The 20,154-nt window shown below is 39.4% G+C and overlaps 1 long non-coding RNA gene across 3 annotated transcripts in view; it reads left to right on the top strand.

Moving 5' to 3' along the window:
- The window catches only part of LOC309644263, a 200,341-nt gene that overhangs the window by 30,502 nt on the left and 149,685 nt on the right, over nucleotides 1-20,154 (top strand). For all 3 annotated transcript variants that reach the window (XR_014254320.1, XR_014254321.1, XR_014254322.1), the window contains exon 3: nucleotides 8,474-8,588. This is a non-coding gene — a long non-coding RNA (uncharacterized lncRNA). The remainder of the gene's footprint in view (nucleotides 1-8,473; nucleotides 8,589-20,154) is intronic.

Genomic DNA, 20,154 nt, shown 5'->3' with positions numbered 1-20,154 from the left:
CTCATTCCCTTATTTGAAAATTTGGCTCTCTTTATAAGATGTACAAATTCCTACTCATTTAGAACAGAACTGGAATAGCCTGGAAACTTATGGAAATGAATGGTATTTTAGAGTGCTGATTCTCATTTTCCCTTCAGTAAAGAACCCGACACTGTTACTTGTGTTTATCTTATAGTACACACACTCAGGATTACTCACCTGGGAGTGAGACCTGAGTTCTGGTGCAAGCCTTCTATTTACTGACCTGTGTGATGCAAGTCGTTTAACCTCTGAGGTAAAAAGAGAGGGCTGTTGCCTATAACTCCATGATTCTGCAGTTCAAGTATAATCAACTCAAATGTTCGATGATCTCTTTAAAAATTAAAAAAAAAAAAAATTGCTAGTGGCCTTAATAAATGTGTACCATTGAGCCTTGAGTAGTATTTTTGAAATAATGTAAGACAGGGAGAGATGGTCGGGAGGTCCCTTCCTTTATATGAATTTTATATGGGATGTGTTAGCTTGAGGTAGCACTTGCCTAGTGTTAGGGGTCTATAGGTACTACTAGAATTAGGGGAGGTGGAGATAAGGATAATGGACTTTTGAGTTAACAAGTGGCAGAATTGGATGAAAAAACATTTCAATAAAGAAGGTCTCAACAAAGTTTAATCTACTAATTTAATGATAATTAATGGAATTTAGAGTGAAAAATTTCTACAATTATAGCATGAGGAAATGAATAGAATTTTGTTAGATAAACCGCTATTGTTTTTGAAATGAAGAGTTAAGAATCAAGCAGTAAATTAGGACAATAACATTTGCCTGGTAAACAGAATCCAGTATGTGTAACTTACTCTCACTATAGGTAGAATATTTGTTTAATTTTATTTCTGTAAGCCACTTCACAAACCCCTACCAATAATGTGAGTTACATCTTTGGGCTCAACTTTCATTGTCTAAGTAATATTCTTAGTACAGGTAATAATCTCCAGTTGGAGCTAGAAACAGTTGATTTAGAAATCAGTTGATTTCTGAATGTTGTAGTATTTGATTTTACATCATCTTTTTCTTGTTCCATTGAAATTTGTTGTTGTTTTCAATGACAAGTTGATGTTCCAGTAATACTACATACACACACACACACACACACACACACACACACACACACAATCCTGTGGTTCTCACTGAACTTGGCCAAGTTTCAGAACTGTAAATGATAAACCAGATTATGGTTCTCCTCTCCAAAGGTTTAAGGGACTCTGAGGTTTCTAAATAGATTTACTTCAAAAGTATTCTCGAGATTTTTTTTTGCTTTTGTTTGACTCATTTCCTTCTTGATAAGATTCTATTTCCTTTCTCTTCCTCTTCACTCTGTTACTTAACATAGCCCTGAAATATGGTGTAGCCCTCCTGAAATACTGCTTTCAACAAATATACTCATCATGCGATAACTGAAAATTTAGGGGCGTATGTGTTACTTGTGTTCCTGTTAATTCTTTGCTTCCCATCCCACTTCTGATTATAATAAACTCTCATATTTGGCACCAGATTTTCTTGTTACCAGTCTGACGTTAAAACATCAGTCTGTTCCATTCTCTTTGAACCAAGGTTAAACTACAATGCAGTCTTAACACAATAAGTAATGTACTTACTGGTTTTGACCTTTGGTTTAGTAATGAGGAGCCTAGGAAGAAAGTAAGCCTCTTTTACACTTTCAAGTATGTCGCAATAGACTCAGTGTTTGTGTCCCCCCAAAATTCTTATGTTGGAACCTAATCCCCAATGTGATGGTATTTGGTGGGGTGGGACTTTGGGAGGTGATTAGGTCATGAAGGTGGAATTAGTGCCCTTATAAAAGAGACCCCAGAGAGCTCTCTTGCCCCTTACCCCAAGTGAGGACACAATGAGAAGACTGCCATCTGTGAACCAGGAAGTGGGCTCTCGCCAGACACTGAAATGTACTGGCACCTTGTCTTGGACTTCCCAACCTCCAGAACTGTGAGAAATAAATTTCTGTTGTTTATAATCCACCCAGTCTATGGTATTCTGTTATAGCAAGTTGAATGGACTAAGACATACAGTGACCTTGTCTGGGTATCTCTAGGGTGTAGTGAATCAGAATAATTTGGATTCCCTTCTTTTCCCCACGACCCATCCCATTCCCTCACCTGGCAGGGAGGGATATTTGCTCCTTGAATGCCATATACAAATGGGCAGGCTGCGCATGGCCTTCCACCGCCATCTTGAGTTGCAGTGTCAGGGGCAGCGCTTCCGAACACGGCCTGGCCTGCCGAGCTGAGGTGACAGTGCAGCCATTTCTCCCTAGGCACTCTGATCTGAAGTGCTGGGTGCAAGGCCTCTGCATGAAGCACTCTGTGAACAAGTGAAACTAGACGAAGCACAAAGGAAAAGAAAAGAAAAAAAGCAAGCTGCGAACCCTCTGAAAAAATGCCTCTGCACCTCTAGCTCTTGCGGAGGTTGGCGTCATCAGTGGAGTCTCCTATTGTAGGGGGATGAAAGATGGCGGAGGAGTATGACGTAGAGATCACCTTCCTCCCCACAAATACATCAAAAATACATCTACATGTGGAACAACTACAGAACACCTACTGAACGCTAGCAGAAGACCTCAGACTTCCCAAAAGGCAAGAAAATCCCCACATACCTGGCCGTGTGGCTGACGGGGTCTTGGTGCTCTGCCCTGGTGTCAGGCCTGAGCCTCCGAGGTGGGAGAGCCGAGTTCAGGACACTGGACCACCAGAGACCTCCTGGCCCCACGTAATGTCAATTGGCGAGAGATCTCTGTCTAAACACTAAGACCCAGCTCCACCCAATGGCCAGCAAGCTCCAGTGCTGGACGCGCCATGCCAAACAACTAGCAAGACAGGAACACAACCCCCCCCATTAGCAGAAAGGCTACCTAAAATCATACTAAGTTCACAGATACCCCAAAACACACTGCCAGATGTGGCCCTTCCCACCAGAAAGACAAGATCCAGCCCCACCCACCAGAACACAGGCACCAGTCCCCTCCACCAGGAAGCCTACACACCCACTGAACCAACCTTACCCACTGGAAGCAGACACCAAAAACAACGGCAACTACGAACCTGCAGCCTGCGAAATGGAGACCCCAAACACAGTAAGTTAAGCAAAATGAGAAGACAGAGAAATACACAGCAGATGAAGGAGCAAGGTAAAAAACACACCAGACCAAACAAATGAAGAGGAAATAGGCAGTCTACCTGAAAAAGAATTCAGAATAATGATAGTAAAGATGATCCAAAATCTTGGAAATAGAATGGAGAAAATACAAGAAACGTTTAACAAGGACCTAGAAGAACTAAAGAGCAAGCAAACAATGAGGAACAACACAATAAATGAAATTAAAAATTCTCTAGAAGGAATCAATAGCAGAATAACTGAGGCAGAAGAACAGATAAGTGACGTGGAAGATAAAATAGTGGAAATAACTACCACAGAGCAGAATAAAGAAAAAAGAATAAAAAGAATTGAGGACAGTCTCAGAGACCTCTGGGACAACATTAAACTCACCAACATACGAATTTTCGGGGTCCGAAATGAAGAAGACAAAAAAAAAAAAGGGTCTGAGAAAATATTTGAAGAGATTATAGTTGAAAACTTCCCTAACATGCGGAAGGAAATAGTGAAGTCCAGGAAGCGCAGAGAGTCCCATACAGGATAAATCCAAGGAGAAACATGCCAAGACACATATTAATCAAACTATCAAAAATTAAATACAGAGAAAAAGTATTAAAAGCAGCAAGGGAAAAGCAACAAACAACATACAAGGGAATCCCCATAAGGTTAACAGCTGGTCTTGCAGCAGAAACTCTGCAAGCCAAAAAGGAGCGGCAGGACATATTTAAAGTGATGAAAGGGAAAAACCTACAACAAAGATTACCCAGCAAGGATCTCATTCAGATTTGACGGAGAAATTAAAACCTTTACAGACAAGCAAAAGTTAAGAGAATTCAGCACCACCAAACCAGCTTTACAACAAATGCTAAAGGAACTTCTCTAAGCAGGAAACACAAAAGAAGAAAAAGACCTACCAAAAAAACCCCAAAACAATTAAGAAAATGGTAATAGGAACATACATATCGATAGCTACCTTAAATATAAAGGGATTAAATGCTCCAGCCAAAAGACATAGACTGGCTGAATGGATACAAAAGCAAGACCCATACATATGCTGTCTACAAGAGACCCACTTCAGACCTAGGGACACATACAGACTGAAAGTGAGGGGATGGAAAAAGATATTCCATGCAAATGGAAATCAAAAGAAAGCTGGAGTAGCAATTCTCATACCACACAAAATAGACTTTAAAATAAAGACTATTACAAGAGACAAAGAAGGACATTCCATAATGATCAAGGGATCAATCCAAGAAGAAGATATAACAATTGTAAATATTTATGCACCCAACATAGGAGCACCTCAATACATAAGGCAAATGCTAACAGCCATAAAAGGGGAAATCAACAGTAACACAGTAATAGTAGGGGACTTTAACACTCCACTTTCACCAATGGACAGATCATACAAAATGAAAATAAATAAGGAAACACAAACTTTACATGACACATTAAACAAGATGGATTTAACTGATATTTATAGGACATTCCATCCAAAAAGAGCAGATTACACTTTCTTCTGAAGTGCTCATGGAACATTCTCCATGGTAGATCATATCTTGGGTCACAAATCAAGCCTTGGTAAATTTAAGAAAATTGAAATCATATCAAGTATCTTTTCCGACCACAATGCTATAGACTAGATATCAATTACAGGAAAAAATCTGTAAAAAATACAAACACGTGGAGGCTAAACAATACTACTAAATAACGAAGAGATCACTGAAGAAATCAAAGAGGAAATTAAAAAATACCTAGAAACAAATGACAATGAAAACACGATGACCCAAAACCTATGGGATGCAGCAAACGCAGTTCTAAGAGGGAAAATTATAGCAATACAATCCTACCTCAAGAAACAAGAAACATCTCAAATAAACAACCTAAACTTACACCTAAAGCAATTAGAGAAAAAAGGACAAAAACCCCCCAAAGTTAGCAGAAGGAAAGAAATCATAAAGATCAGAGCAGAAATAAATGAAATAGAAACAAAGAAAACTATAGCAAAGATCAATAAAACTAAAAGTTGGTTCTTTGAGAAGATAAACAAAATTGATAAACCATTAGCCAGACTCATCAAGAAAAAAAGGGAGAAGACTCAAATAAATAGAATTACAAAAGAAAAAGGAGAAGTAACAACTGACACTGCAGAAATACAAAGGATCATGAGAGATTACTACAAGCAACTCTATGCCAATAAAATGGACAACCTGGAAGAAATGGACAAATTCTTAGAAATGCACAACCTTCCGAGACTGAACCAGGAAGAAATAGAAAATATAAACAGACCAATCACAAGCACTGAAATTGAAACTGTGATGAAAAATCTTCCAGCAAACAAAAGCCCAGGACCAGATGGCTTCACAGGCAAGTTCTATCAAACATTTAGAGAAGATCTAACACCTATCCTTCTCAAACTCTTCCAAAATATAGCAGAGGGAGGAACACTCCCAAACTCATTCTGTGAGGCCACCATCACCTTGATACCAAAACCAGACAATGATGCCACACAAAAAAAGAAAATTACAGGCCAATACCACTGATGAACATAGATGCAAAAATCCTCAACAAAATACTAGCAAACAGAATCCAACAGCACATTAAAGGATCATACACCATGATCATGATCCCATGAATGCAAGGATTCTTCAATATACACAAAAGCAATCAATGTGATACACCATATTAACAATTTGAAGGATAATACTCTCAATAGATGCAGAAAAAGCTTTTGACAAAATTCAACACCCATTTATGATACAAACTCTCCAGAAAGTGGGCACAGAGGGAACCCACCTCAACATAATAAAGGCCATATATGACAAACCCACAGCCAACATTGTTCTCAATGGTGAAAAACTGACACCATTTCCTCTAAGATCAGGAAAAAGACAAGGTTGCCCACTCTCACCACTATTATTCAACATAGTTTTGGAAGTTTTAGCCACAGCAATAAGAGAAGAAAAAGAAATACAAGGAATCCAAATCGGAAAAAAAGAAGTAAAACCATCACTGTTTGCAGATTACATGATACTATACATAGAGAATCCTAAAGATGCTACCAGAAAACTACTAGAGCTAATCAATGAATCTGATAAAGTAGCAGGATACAAAATTAATGCACAGAAGTCTCTTGCATTCCTATACACTAATGATGAAATATCTGAAAGAGAAATTAAGGAAACACTCTCATTTACCATTGCAACAAAAAGAATAAAATACCTAGGAATAAACCTACCTAGGGAGACAAAAGACCTGTATGCAGAAAACTATAAGATGCTGATGAAAGAAATTAAAGATGTTACAAACAGATGGAGAGATATACCATGTTCTTGGATTGGAAGAATCAATATTGTGAAAATGACTATACTACCCAAAGCAATCTACAGATTCAATGCAATACCTGTCAAACTACCAATGGCATTTTTCACAGAACTAGAACAAAAAATTTCACAATTTGTATGGAAACACTAAAGACCTCAAATAGCAAAGCAATCTTGAGAAAGAAAAACGGAGCTGGAGGAATCAGGCTCCCTGACTTCGGACTATACTACAAAGTTACAGTAATCAAGACTGTATGGTACTGGCACAAAAACAGAAATATAGATCAATGGAATAGGATAGAAAGCCCAGAGATAAACCCACACACATATGGTCACCTTGTCTTTGATAAAGGAAGCAAGGGTATACAACGGAGAAAAGACAGTCTCTTCAATAAGTGTTGCTGGGAAAACTGGAGAACTACATGTAAAAGAATGAAATTAGAACACTCCGTAACACCCTACACAAAAATAAACTCAAAATGGATTAGAGACCTAAATGTAAGGCCAGACACTATAAAACTCTTAGAGGAAAACATAGGAAGAACACTCTTTGACATAAATCACAGCAAGATCTTTTTTGACCTACCTCCTAGAGAAATGGAAATAAAAATAAACAGATGGAACCTAATGAAACTTAAAAGCTTCTACACAGCAAAGGAAACCATAAACAAGACGAAAAGACAACCCTCAGAATGGGAGAAAATATTTGTAACTGAAGCAACTGACAAAGGATTATTCTCCAAAATATATAAGCAGCTCATGCAGCTCAATATCAAAAAAACAAACAACCCAATCCAAAAATGGTCAGAAGACCTAAATAGACATTTCTCCAAAGAAGATATACAGATTGCCAACAAACACATGAAAGGATGCTCAACATCACTAATCATTAGAGAAATGGAAATCAAAACTACAATGAGGTATCACCTCACACTGGTCAGAATGGCCATCATCAAAAAATCTACAAACAATAAATGCTGGAGAGGGTGTGGAGAAAAGGGAACCCTCTTGCACTGTTGGTGGGAATGGAAATTGATACAGCCACTATGGAGAACAGTATGGAGACTCCTTAAAAAACTAAAAATAGAACTACCATATGACCCAGCAATCCCACTCCTGGGCATATACCCAGGGAAAACTATAATTCAAAAAGAGTCATGTACCACAATGTTCATTGCAGCTCTATTTACAATAGCCAGGACATGAAAGCAACCTAAGTGCCCATTGACAGATGAATGGATAAAGAAGATGTGGCACATATATACAATGGAATATTACTCACCCATAAAAAGAAACGAAATTGAACTATTTGTAGTGAGGTGGTTGGACCTAGAGTCTGTCATACAGAGTGAAGTAAGTCGGAAAGAGAAAAACAAATACCATATGCTAACACATATATATGGAATCTAAAAAAAAAAAAATGGTTCTGTAGAACCTAGGGGCAGGACAGGAATAAAGACACAGATGTAGAGAATGCACTTGAGGACACGGGGAAGGGGAAGGGTAAGCTAGGACGAAGTGAGAGAGTAGCACTGACATATATACACTGCCAAATGTAAAGTAGATAGTTAGTGGGAAGCAGCCGCATAGCACAGGGAGATCAGCTCGGTGCTTTGTGAGCACCTAGGGGTGGTGGGATAAGGAGGGTAGGAGGGAGTCACAAGAGGGAGGGGATATGGGGATATATGTATACATATAGCTGATTGACTTTGTTATACAGCAGAAACTAACACAACATTGTAAAGCAATTATACTCCAATAAAGATGTTAAAAAAACCCAAATGGGCACGAACTGATTCCACATCTTGCTCCATCTCCCCAAAAGCCAGTACTTAGCCCCTTCTCCCCCACTCTCCCAAGTTGTGTGTTAGACCGTCTATATTAAAATGCTGCTTAGGAGTTGTAATGAAGGGTGATTTGACTGTGAACCTGGATGGATTTAGAGTCTTTTTCAAACATTCAATCAGGCTTCCCTGACCACCTTCATTTTCTTCATTTTTCAAATGCAGCAGGTAATTGAGGATAAATTCCTTATGTGGGACAACCTGGGAAGCTGTGACACTGACAGAGTGAGACCAGGCATCTCTCTGCCAGGAATTTCAACAGAAATGACTCTGTGCCCTGGTATGTGTTTGATGCCCATCTCCATCAATCTTATTTGCTTTGATATCTACTGTCTCCCACCTTTATTTCACATAGGGAAATTGAAGTCGTAATAAATGTTAAGTGACTAAGAGCAGACTCATAAATTAGAGGGGCAACAAGGATTTTCAGTTCTTATCTGTTTACACTTTTCCCTAACAATTCCCACCTGCCGCCTTCCTATGTAGATACCTGGTTAACACAGGAAGAAGATTTTAACAGATTCTGGTCTTTTAGTGCCATGTACTTTCTTCATGTTAATGCTATTAATCATCTGATTACTGTCAAGTCGATTTAAGTTCTGGTGAGATCAGCATCTCCTGAAATGCAATGCATTTAGTGAGCACCTACCACATGTAATGCAGTGTATTAGCTTCTCTTTGGGGAAACTGAAAGAAAAAGATGCGGCCCGTGGCATATAGTATTTTATACTAGTTAGGAAGCCAAATGCACAGAAAATGACATTAAAAAGCTGTATGTTATACCATATTTCCTTTGTCTCTTCAGTGAGATGAAACTGTTTTCCTTTTTAATGGTCTTGCCTTTTTCACGGCATTCCCATTCCAACCAAAGTTTCTCTTAATATGACACCTCAAAATAAGCTATATTTTGCTTTCAAAGTGGAACCAAACGAGAACCCATTCCCCCCGTATTTCCTTGGCATGTCTTTGCAGTCCGTTTACCAGGTTCTTTGTGTTTCTCTTACATGTCGCAGTTCTTCATGAGGAGGAAAGTAGGGTTTCATTAGTAGACATCGTGGGCCATTTTGAGCCAGACCTGACTATATGGTTGGCCCAGTTACCATGGGTGAGTCTCATGGTGGGGACTCAAACACAGCCTTTCTCTGGCCACTTCAGTGTGAGGGCCTCCAGGTTCTTTTCTCTTCCCATGGCTGCTTCCTCCTACTCCTCCCAGGTGGATGGGGCAGGTCCAGAGCGAGGACATTCCATTAGACTGTAGTGCAGAGCACAGTTAGCTGGTCAAGCTGGGATTCTGCCTTTGGGGAAGTTCTTCCTGTCAGGAGCTAGGGAGGTAAGAGGCGTCAGTATTACTCCTGCCTGGCAGGAGACCTGGCCCACTCCCCCCACCCCAGCCCCCCTTGGCCCACTTTTGACTCTGACTTTGCTCTCTGGTGGGTGAAGAAAGATAACTCTGTTGGCTGCTTTAGTCCGGGGTTCCTTTAGCCTAGGACGATGTGGGGCAGCAGCCCAGGTGGTGCTACACTTGGTAGGGGACACACCCTCCAAGCTTGTTGCTGTTTTTATCTGACTAGTGTGTCTTTCCCTTTTAAAATATATTATACAAGAAAAGAAAAAAGGAGAATGAAAGAAAAAAAAAAAAAAGACCAAAATAGAGGTGGGGGAGGGGGAAGAAGAGGCAGTAAGAAGAATGAAAAAACTAATTTTATTCTTACATGAACTCAACATCCTACTATGTCTCTCCCCGCTCCCAACTTGGCTTCTGTTGTGTCCTCTCTGATTTAGTAGGTCAAGGGCAGGGCCTGAGATTCTGCATTTCTAACAAGCTCCCAGACGAAGCCAATGCAGTTGGTCCTCAAACCACACTCTATGAGTAGCAAGGGTCTTGAGGAATAATGAATCAAATACTGTACCAGTTTCTTAACCATTCTTCATATAATAATATCTGACACTCATATAGTACTTAGTATGTGCCTGACACTGTTTTAAGTGCTTTGCATGTATCAACTCATTTAATCCTCGTAATTCTATGAGATGGGCACTACTATTAGCCCCACTTCACAGTTGGGGAAACCAAGGCACAAGGTTATTTAATTTACCAAATATCACACAGTAAGTACTAGAGCCAGGATTCAAACTCAGTCTGGCTCCAGAGTCTGCGTGTTTAGCTCCATTTTTATTCCAATAGCTTACAAACTTACCCTCTTCTGGACATAAGTTTTCAATCTTTACCCCTTAAAGGATGGACCCCAGCTTGAAAACAATGTTCCAGAGATGTCATTAACCAGCCGGTGAAGATCACTGTGATATTGATTCACCATTGTATTAGCCACACTGTCAACTTTGTGCCTTATGTAAATTTGATAATTAGAGGCAGTTCTCAAGGGTTAGCTGTAGGATCCCAAGGCAGCTGTGGTTTTGGCTGTTTTTGTTTTTTTGTTTTTTGACAAGTAGAGGCAGCAAAGAGCAGCTGAGGTTAACGGCTCTAGCTGATCACTGAGGCAGCAAGAGAAACAGCTCCAAGACAAACACGCTGTTCATTGTGTAGCCTGAGGGGAGAGAGCAAGTCTGGAAGGGCTGAGCCAGGCAGGGGTGATGGGCGAAATAGGATTCTCTGTGGGTGAGAAGGTTGGTGGCTGGTCAGGGCAGAAAGCAGACTGGAGAGGCTGAGGCAAAGTGGAGTCTTATATAGATGAGCCCACTCTGAATCAAGGAAGCCAGAGATTCACTCATGCATTCATTCTATAAATATTAATCGATGACCTATTATGTTCCAGGCACCATGCTACATGCTGTTGATACGGTGATGAATAAGACAGAAATGGTCCCTGTCCTCAGGGAATTCTCATTCTTGTTGGGAGACGGACAAGACCAAACCAAACCAAACCAAACCTAACAGACAAATCAATCAGTGCAGGCTGTCATGAATGTCCTGAAGGAGAACAAGGGTGAGAGATGGTGAAACCAAGGGGCACCCTATTTTAGGTGGGGTGGTCAAAGAAAGCCTTCAGCCGAGACCTAAAATCAGAGAGGTGAAGCAATTGGAAAGGGTACTCTAGGCAAGAAACAGCTGTGCAAAAGCCCAAGGGTGGGAAAGAACTTAGTATGGAAGAGAGAGCCTGGCAGGATCTGGGGAATCCACAGCTGTCCATTGGGAATCGTACAAAATGACATAAGGATTAAAGCTGAGAATAACTGATATGAAACAAAATCAATTGGCTTTGACAGGTTGGTCAATTCTCATCTGGAGTATTATGTTGAATTCTTGACAAATCACAGTGTCAAGGCCCATGGGTGATTTGGCTGCCATAGCCTCTGAAATTGGAAAATATTTTTAGGCAAGGCCCAGTACCTTTTGTTTGACCTTTTTTTGGATTTAAATGCCCATCTCTGAGTTGTGAGGGTCTCACCAAGGTCGTAATAATTCTTACAAAGAAATCTTCATCTAGGTTATTGTGACGAAGGGCAAGACTGAAAACAAAGCACGGGATGGGGCTAGTGTCCACACCAAGATGAACACGAGCCATCAAAACAGAGAAGTCAAGGCACATGGTCCATACCTCCTTCTCTGGTCTCTCAATCTGGCAGCCCCATCAAAAAGGAGAGGAGGTTGGTTTGGGTGAACCATTCGTTAGTTGTTCCTAGTGATCAACCATTCAACACATTTTCTAATGCTCCCCAATGACCCTTCAGGTGATTTTTTGTAGTTGTCTAGAGAGGAAAATGTAGTTGACCAATCTATAGTTTCCAGAATCTGTCCTTTTCTAAAGAATGCTTTTGAGAATCAGAACGCTTGTCTTAGCCAAGGCTCTTGTCAGTTGTTATCTGGATTAGTGTATTCGTGTCTTAAACCTGGTCTCCCTGATTGTAGTCTGTCACACCTCCAATCTATCACCCACAGAGCTTTCAGAGAAATTTAGCTAAAATTCACCTTGTATCTGATCTCTATCCTTGGTTTTAAGTGGTTCTTCATTACTGTTGATAAAACCTAAAGTCCTTTTTTTGGCATTCAGTACCTTTCATGATCTGACCTTTGCCTAAATTGCCACGCTCATCTCCTGCCATATTCCCCTACTCTGAATTATAGCCATACCACGTTAGTTGCTCTTTACTGAAATTACAATGCTCTCATATTACTTCTCTGCATTTTCTTTTTTTTTTTTTTTTGGGCCGTGTCATGCAGCTTGTGGGATTTTAGTTCCCTGACCAAGGATTGAACTCGGGCCCTCGGTGCTGAGAGCGCAGAGTCCTAACCACTGGACCTCCAGGGAACTGCCCTTCTCTGCATTTTCATATGGGGTTCCTACTTGCTTCTTCCCTCAGCTAGTTCCTATTTATCCTTTAGAATTTAGTTTAAACCTTATTTCCTCCCAGAAGCCTTCCTTGATTTCCCTAGTCAGGATTAAGTGCTCTTATTTGATCCTGTAACACACTTTTATATGCCTCTATTACATATAAAAATGTAGTTAGCATCCAAATCCTCTTCTTCAAAATCTTAAGCTTCTGAGGGCTAGGACTGTCTCCTTTAGTGCTTAACAGTGCCCTTGTACATAATAGCTTCAGAAAGGTTAATGGAACGGCTGCATTTGCATTTTCCATTTTCTGGCTTTAGTTTTCCATGATTTCTTGCAGATTACAAAGAGACTATATTAATTTCTACATCATATATATTCTCCATCTCTACCTCCTCTTTTGGGGAATAAGGGGAAAAGATTTGCTTAAGCTTAGGTCTAGAGACATATTTCTACCTCATTTATTAGACTTGTGAAAATCTCTAATGAGAATTTCTTATTACCCATGGTTTAATCTAAGTGCTCATATCTTGCTGTGATTTAGGATACCACATTACAGATTTTTAGACCTAGAAAGAACTTCAGAATGATCAGATTCAATAGTTTACTTTATAGGACAAGGACATAAAGGTTCAGAGAGAGGTTAAGCAAATACTCTAAAACCACCCTACTAGTGGGTGGCAGTTAACCCCAGGAGCTAGATCTCCAGCCTCTCAGTCCTGGGCTCTTTTCCCTACAAATGGCCGCGCTTCAGATCTTCATCCTATTTTGATGTCAGAGACCCAATATGGATTTGACCTTGGTTCCTTGATTTGCCATATTGAGGCTTTAATTTGGCCTCTCGAACTAATAACTTAATTATTAGCAAATGAGTTAACATTAAGCTATTTCATTTGGAGGCCTGCTGAACTGTGAAACTCTTCTTAAAAATTCTGAGGGGACTTGAAAAAAAAAGGTGTAAATAAGGGTTGAGCAAATTGTCAATCCTTCACTGGTCTTTCAGGAGCTCTTTCACAAATTGGTTCACAGCAGAGTAGTTGATAAGCACCAGCATGTCCAAGACACCCACTTCGTCTTCCTTAAGGATGCTCTAGAAGGGGAGTGGGAAAGTTACACTGTACATAGTATCTTCCCTAGAAACAAGTATGTTTGTTTACTAGTAGAACTAGAAAATTGTATGTTCAGTTTGCTAATTTTTTACTTTAAAATTTTTGTTTGACTATTAGATTTGGTTAATAACACTGAAGATTGATGTTATAAAGATTAGCACATCTTTCATTTTACTGTAGATTATTTCAAACATACAGAAAACTATAGAGAATAATATAACAAAGTGTCAAATATATCAACCATCCAACTCAGTCATATAATAAAATTTTGCCATATTTGCTTCAGATCTCTTTCTTCCTCCCTGTCTCTTCCCTCCCTCCCTTTCTTCTTTTATTTCTTTTCTCTCTCTTCCTTCTTTCCAAAATAAAATCTTACACATGTAGTTAAAGCCCCTGTAACTAATCTGTCCCATTCCTCTCCTGCCATCTGTAGAGGTAACACCTATCCTGAATCCCCAGTTTTAATTTTTGTGTGTTGTTTTTTTTTATATATGCATCCATAAACAATAAATAATGTTGATTTGCCTGTTTTCCATCTTTATTAAATAATATATTCTATACTTTCTTCTCAAGTTCTCACTCCACATGGATTAATATACATCTTCTATTCATTTAAACTGCTTTATGGCATTCCATTGTATAAAAAGACCACATTTTATCTTTGAATTGTTTCCATTATTTTCCTCTTACAAATCATGCAGGAATAAACATTCTTGTACATATCTCCTTGTGAGAGTTATATACCTAGGTGAGGCATCACTGGGTTGTATCATAACTATTTTAAAAAGAATTTTCATGTTGATAGCAAAACTGATTAGTTACTTTAAAAGGAAAAAATGAAGTCAAGATAAGTGCTGGAAGAAACAGAATGTCAGGAATAGGAAGTAAAACAGTATAAGAGAGTAGGTGACATAGATGTAGAATCCTATGCTTTTTTTTTAAGCAATTCATTTTTTGATTAAAAAAAAAGTAGATTGAACATGCAAGTAAATTGAACAACCACTGAGAGCCACAGATTTTCATCTACATTTAAGACACTACCTTTTGTGTCAATGCCTCCATGAAGCCTTCTAGAATTTTCTTTACTTTTTTTTCTGTGAAAATTGACTACTTCCTCCTTTGGGCCTCCATTCTACCTACCTCTAGTATGTGATATATTGCACATTGTGTTTGCTCTGACTTGTTTACATGTCTCTGTTAATAAGCTGAATGTTGTTTGAGAGCAGAGTTCATGTCTTACTGTATCCCCAGGGCATGGTGCACAGGAGGTAGTTAATATAGTCTGAGGAGTGAATGAAAAGTCCAAATCATGGAAGGTCTTGTAGACTTAGTAGTTGGTTTCTGATGACAGGATACTTTAGTGAAAATTAGCTTAAAGCATAGAAAAGGAGGTTTTATCTTTTGGTCTTCAGTTAGACCTACAGAAAGGAAGTTTCATATAAAAGCTGATAAAAATTACTAACAAAGCAGAGAAATCACTTAGCGTTTGGCTGTAGACACTGGCAATGTATGTTTGTAGTAGTGCATTAGTAAAGCTGCCAGCTCAGAAAAAGGAAGGCATCTAAAAATTTAGACTGTAAAATTAAGCACATAACGGGAAATTCTTGAATATTTTGTGAATTAGGTATGAAAAATATAAGAGAATTATATATATATATTTAAATTGAAGTATAGTTGACTCATATTATATTAGTTTCAGGTGAAGGGGATCATATATTATAAATATATTTTGCAGAATCGTTAGAATATTGTAAGTATGCTTACTCCTATCATAAGAAGAACTTATTATGAATAATATATCACATGCATGAAAAAAAAGTGGTGGCTAGTAGTTTCATTTCCCCAAAACACCTTTTCAATGGTAAGTTTGAGGCAGCTGTGGTTTACCGAAGTATAAACTAGTGAGGTCCACTGTAACTAGCATGTGTTTACATTCTGACTCATGGTTCCTGTTAGGCTTTAATCACAGGGAAACAAGTAATATTACTCAGACTTCATTGTTTAATCTTCCATTCATTTGTTTTCCAAGTTTGTTTCAGTCTGTAGGAAGGTTCCTTTTTGATTACAACATGTAGTCCTGATTTCTGCAATTTTTCTTCATTTGCCATTTTGAGGTAGCCATGAAAATCCTATAATAAGCTTCTTTTTTTTTTTTTTAATCAGTCATCAATTTTATACACATCAGTGTATACATGTCAATCCCAATCACCCAATTCAGCACACCACCATCCCCACCCCACCGCGGTTTTCCCCCCTTGGTGTCCATACGTTTGTTCTCTACATCTGTGTCTCAACTTCTGCCCTGCAAACCGGTTCATCTGTACCATTTTTCTAGGTTCCACATACATGCGTTAATATACGATATTTGTTTTTCTCTTTCTGACTTACTTCACTCTGTATGACAGTCTCTAGATCCATCCACGTCTCAACAAATGACTCGATTTCATTCCTTTTTATGGCTGAGTAATATTCCATTGTATATATGTACCACAACTTCTTTATCCATTCATCTGTCGATGGGCACTTAGGTAGCTTCCATGACCTGGGTATTGTAAATAGTGCTGCAGTGAACATTGGGGTGCATGTGTCTATAATAAGCTTCTTATTCCTCAAATCTATGCCTGTAAGCCTCATTGAGTTCGATTCATCCTAAATACATTTTGAAATCACATCAGCACTTTCAGATCAGCAGGTTACTTTTTTTTTTGGCTGCGTTGGGTCTTTGTTGCTGCACGCGGGCTTTCTCTAGTTGCGGCAAGCGGGGGCTACTCTTCATTGCGGTGCGCGGGCTTCTCATTGCAGTGGCTTCTCTTGTTGTGGAGCACGGGCTCTAGGCGCACGGGCTTCAGTAGTTGTGGCTCGCAGGCTCTAGAGCGCAGGCTCAGTAGTTGTGGCGCATGGGCTTAGTTGCTCCGCGGCATGTGGGATCTTCCCGGACCAGGGCTCAGACTCGTGTCCCCTGCATTGCCAGGTGGATTCTTAACCACTGCGCCACCAGGGAAGCCCAGCAGGTTATTTCTTAATAAATTACTGTCTTAATGTTACATGCTATTTTAAATACGTGAAAGAGCAGTTCCCAAATGTGTGTAACTACTTTCAGGGAATAGTTAACCGGAGCATTTAATTAAATGAAGGCCCTAGATTTTTATTATGCCGTCACTGGATATTTGAATAACTAGTTATAAATGAGTCTATTCGTATAAAAGTAATTTTCTAAATCCAATTGTCCTATTTTGAAATATAGTTCCAGTTTCTGGGTAAAACTGGCAATGGAATGGCCATGTCTCCACAGCTAAAACAAATTAGAGGGTTGCAACAATAAACTGAACCCATAGGCAGAGGGGGGAAAGAAACCTTTGAACCCTGTTTTCTTTCCTCCTGAACTGATTGAATAATTTACTCGACTAATTTTGCCTAGTCATTAGAAAGTCAATTCTCCACTCTAGAATTTCTTCCACTCAAGTAAACAATATTAATGCATATAATTTGGATGAAAAAAAAAATCCCTTTAAGAAATATCTGGATATATGCCTTGAATGAGCTTCCTCATTTAGGTCACAGAAATTTATTTAAAGAGAAACCAATCTAAGATAGTAATAACAACATTAACTACCATTTATTGAGCATTTCCTATGTGACAAAACTTTAACACACTTTAATCCTTGCCGCAAATTTGTTGGATGAAGGATACTATTTGAATTTTAGATATCAGGAAATTTCTGCTCACATTGGTTAAGTAATGCAGCCAAATTTGCACAGCTGGTAAGTATGAAGGCTGGTATTAAAATTCCAGCCCATCTGGTGGTAGTGCTTGAGAACCTTCGTTCTTTCCTCTACAAAACACAGTTGATGCAGAGTGGAATCATTTTATGATCCCTTTGATAGTCTTGATTTTCAGAAAAGCTACAAGACATGGATTAAATGGTGATAAAAATATATCCAATAAGAATGCAATTGCATCTTCCTTAATAGTTCCTTTTTCTGTCATTTGGGTTTTTTTCCCCACTTGGGATATTTGCAGAATTATACTGTTAACCTCTAACTTTCCCTCTCTTCTTACTCTCATCCTGCTCCCACATACCATGAACACAAAATAATTTCCTTTCAAATTATGTTACTAAGTTTGTAACTCACATAGGGAATTATCACATAGAAAAATTTATTAGCCTAAATGATGGCCATAGTTTTTGCCAAGACTCATCATTTCTGAAGTTAGTTGCCCATAAAACCAATTCCTCAATGGTTTGGTGAGATCAAGTGCCAAATTACCCAGGGGATGAATAACAATTACTGCAGGTCCTATTGATCAGTCTGCCCAGCCGTTCACTGATAGTTCCAATGACTTCGGAAAATTCAGCCAGAATGGCCCCCCAAAATCTGCATCATGACTTTATCTATTGATGAGCTGGACTACAAATGCTGTGAACACATACCAACAGAGGTTCAGGTAGCAACCCAAACAGGAATTCATAAAGAAGTATCAGATGCACAGTAGCTAAATTTACCACATGTGGATTGGTTTCTAAGTGCCAGACACTGCTAAGTGCTGTATGTGTGTATTTCATTTATTCTCCTTAGGCCGGGTTGCATAGTAGTTAATAACACGGACACAAAGCCAAACTAATATGGCTCTGGTTCCGTGGGCAAGCAGTGGAAACTGTGTTTCAGTTTCTCCATCTGTAAAATGGGGATGCTAATACTTCACAGAGTTGAAGTGAAAAATGAGTTAAATTAAACAAAGCCCTTAGAATAGTACTTGCATGGAGACAGCACTCAATATATGCTGGCCATTAATTTTCCTAATGACCCTGTGAGGTAAATGCTATTATGATCATCATTTACTGTTTAGAAGATTGTGGCTTAGAGGTGGCACATGGCAGAGGTAGGCTTTGAAAATAGGTCTGTTTGACATCAGATCCTGTCCTCCTTATCACTGTGCTGTTCTGCCTCTCAGTACAAGATACATAGAATGGGCAAAGAATGTATGCTGTCAGCTGCAAGGCCTCTTGCCACCGCGGGACACCCGCCCCTCAGATGACTTCCTGGAGGGGGGCAGTCGGTGAATCTTTGCTGAGAGGCAGGTCAAAAATTCTGGGCCTAACAAACACATGAAAGAATGCTCAACATCATTAATCATTAGAGAAATGCAAATCAAAACTACAATGAGATATCATCTCACACCGGTCAGAATGGCCATCATCAAAAAATCTAGAAACAATAAATGCTGGAGAGGGTGTGGAGAAAAGGGAACACTCTTGCACTGTTGGTGGGAATGTAAATTGATACAGCCACTATGGAGAACAGTATGGAGGTTCCTTAAAAAACTAAAAATAGAACTACCATACGACCCAGCAATCCCACTACTGGGCATATACCCTGAGAAAACCATAATTCAAAAAGAGTCATGTACCAGAATGTTCATTGCAGTTCTATTTACAATAGCCAGGACATGGAAGCAACCTAAGAGTCCATCAACAGATGAATGGATAAAGAAGATGTGGCACATATATACAATGGAATATTACTCAGCCATAAAAAGAAACGAAATGGAGTTATTTGTAGTGAGGTGGATGGACCTAGAGTCTGTCATACAGAGTGAAGTTAGTCAGAAAGAGAAAAAGAAATACCATATGCTAACACATATATATGGAATCTAAGGAAAAAAAAAAAAAAAAGGTCATGAAGAACCTAGGGGCAAGACGGGAATAAAGACACAGACCTACTAGAGAATGGACTTGAGGATATGGGGAGGGGGAAGGGTAAGCTGGGACAAAGTGAGAGAGTGGCATGGACATATATACACTACCAAAGGTAAAATAGATAGCTAGTGGGAAGCAGCCGCATAGCACAGGGAGATCAGCTCAGTGCTTTGTGACCACCTAGAGGGGTGGGATAGGGAGGGTAGGAGGGAGGGAGACGCAAGAGGGTAGAGATATGGGAACATATGTATATGTATAACTGATTCACTTTGTTATAAAGCAGAAACTAACACACCATTGTACAGGAATTATACTCCAATAAAGATGTTAAAAAAAAAAAAATTCTGGGCCTTCCTCCGTCCAGGTGGGAATTGGAATGATGCATACCATCTCAGTGATGGTGACTCAGCCAGGTGACTCCTGTGGTGGTGACAAAAGTATACAAATGAAATATAGGAGCAGGGGAACCTTCACACACTCCCAACCCTTCCAGCCTCTCAGAACAGCTATATCCCCTGATACACATCAGCTAGAGGCATCCTTATCCACTCACCCACAGCCTCTGAGAGAACCACACAGCAGACTTTCCTATCTGTTGGGTGATAGTTAGAATTACTGAGCTTCTACTATGCGTCTTCTCAAAAACCTTATGAAGTAGGTGTAATTATCTTACTTAAGAAGTGAGGGGGACTTCCCTGGTGGTGCAGTAGTTAAGAATCCACCTTCCAGTGCAAGGGACACGGGTTCGA

This window comes from Balaenoptera physalus, assembly GCF_965194825.1.
Source record: "Balaenoptera physalus genome assembly, chromosome: 15".
NCBI lineage: Eukaryota > Metazoa > Chordata > Mammalia > Artiodactyla > Balaenopteridae > Balaenoptera > Balaenoptera physalus.
Note: the sequence above shows the minus strand (reverse complement) of the source record. Positions and strands in the feature narration are given on the sequence as shown.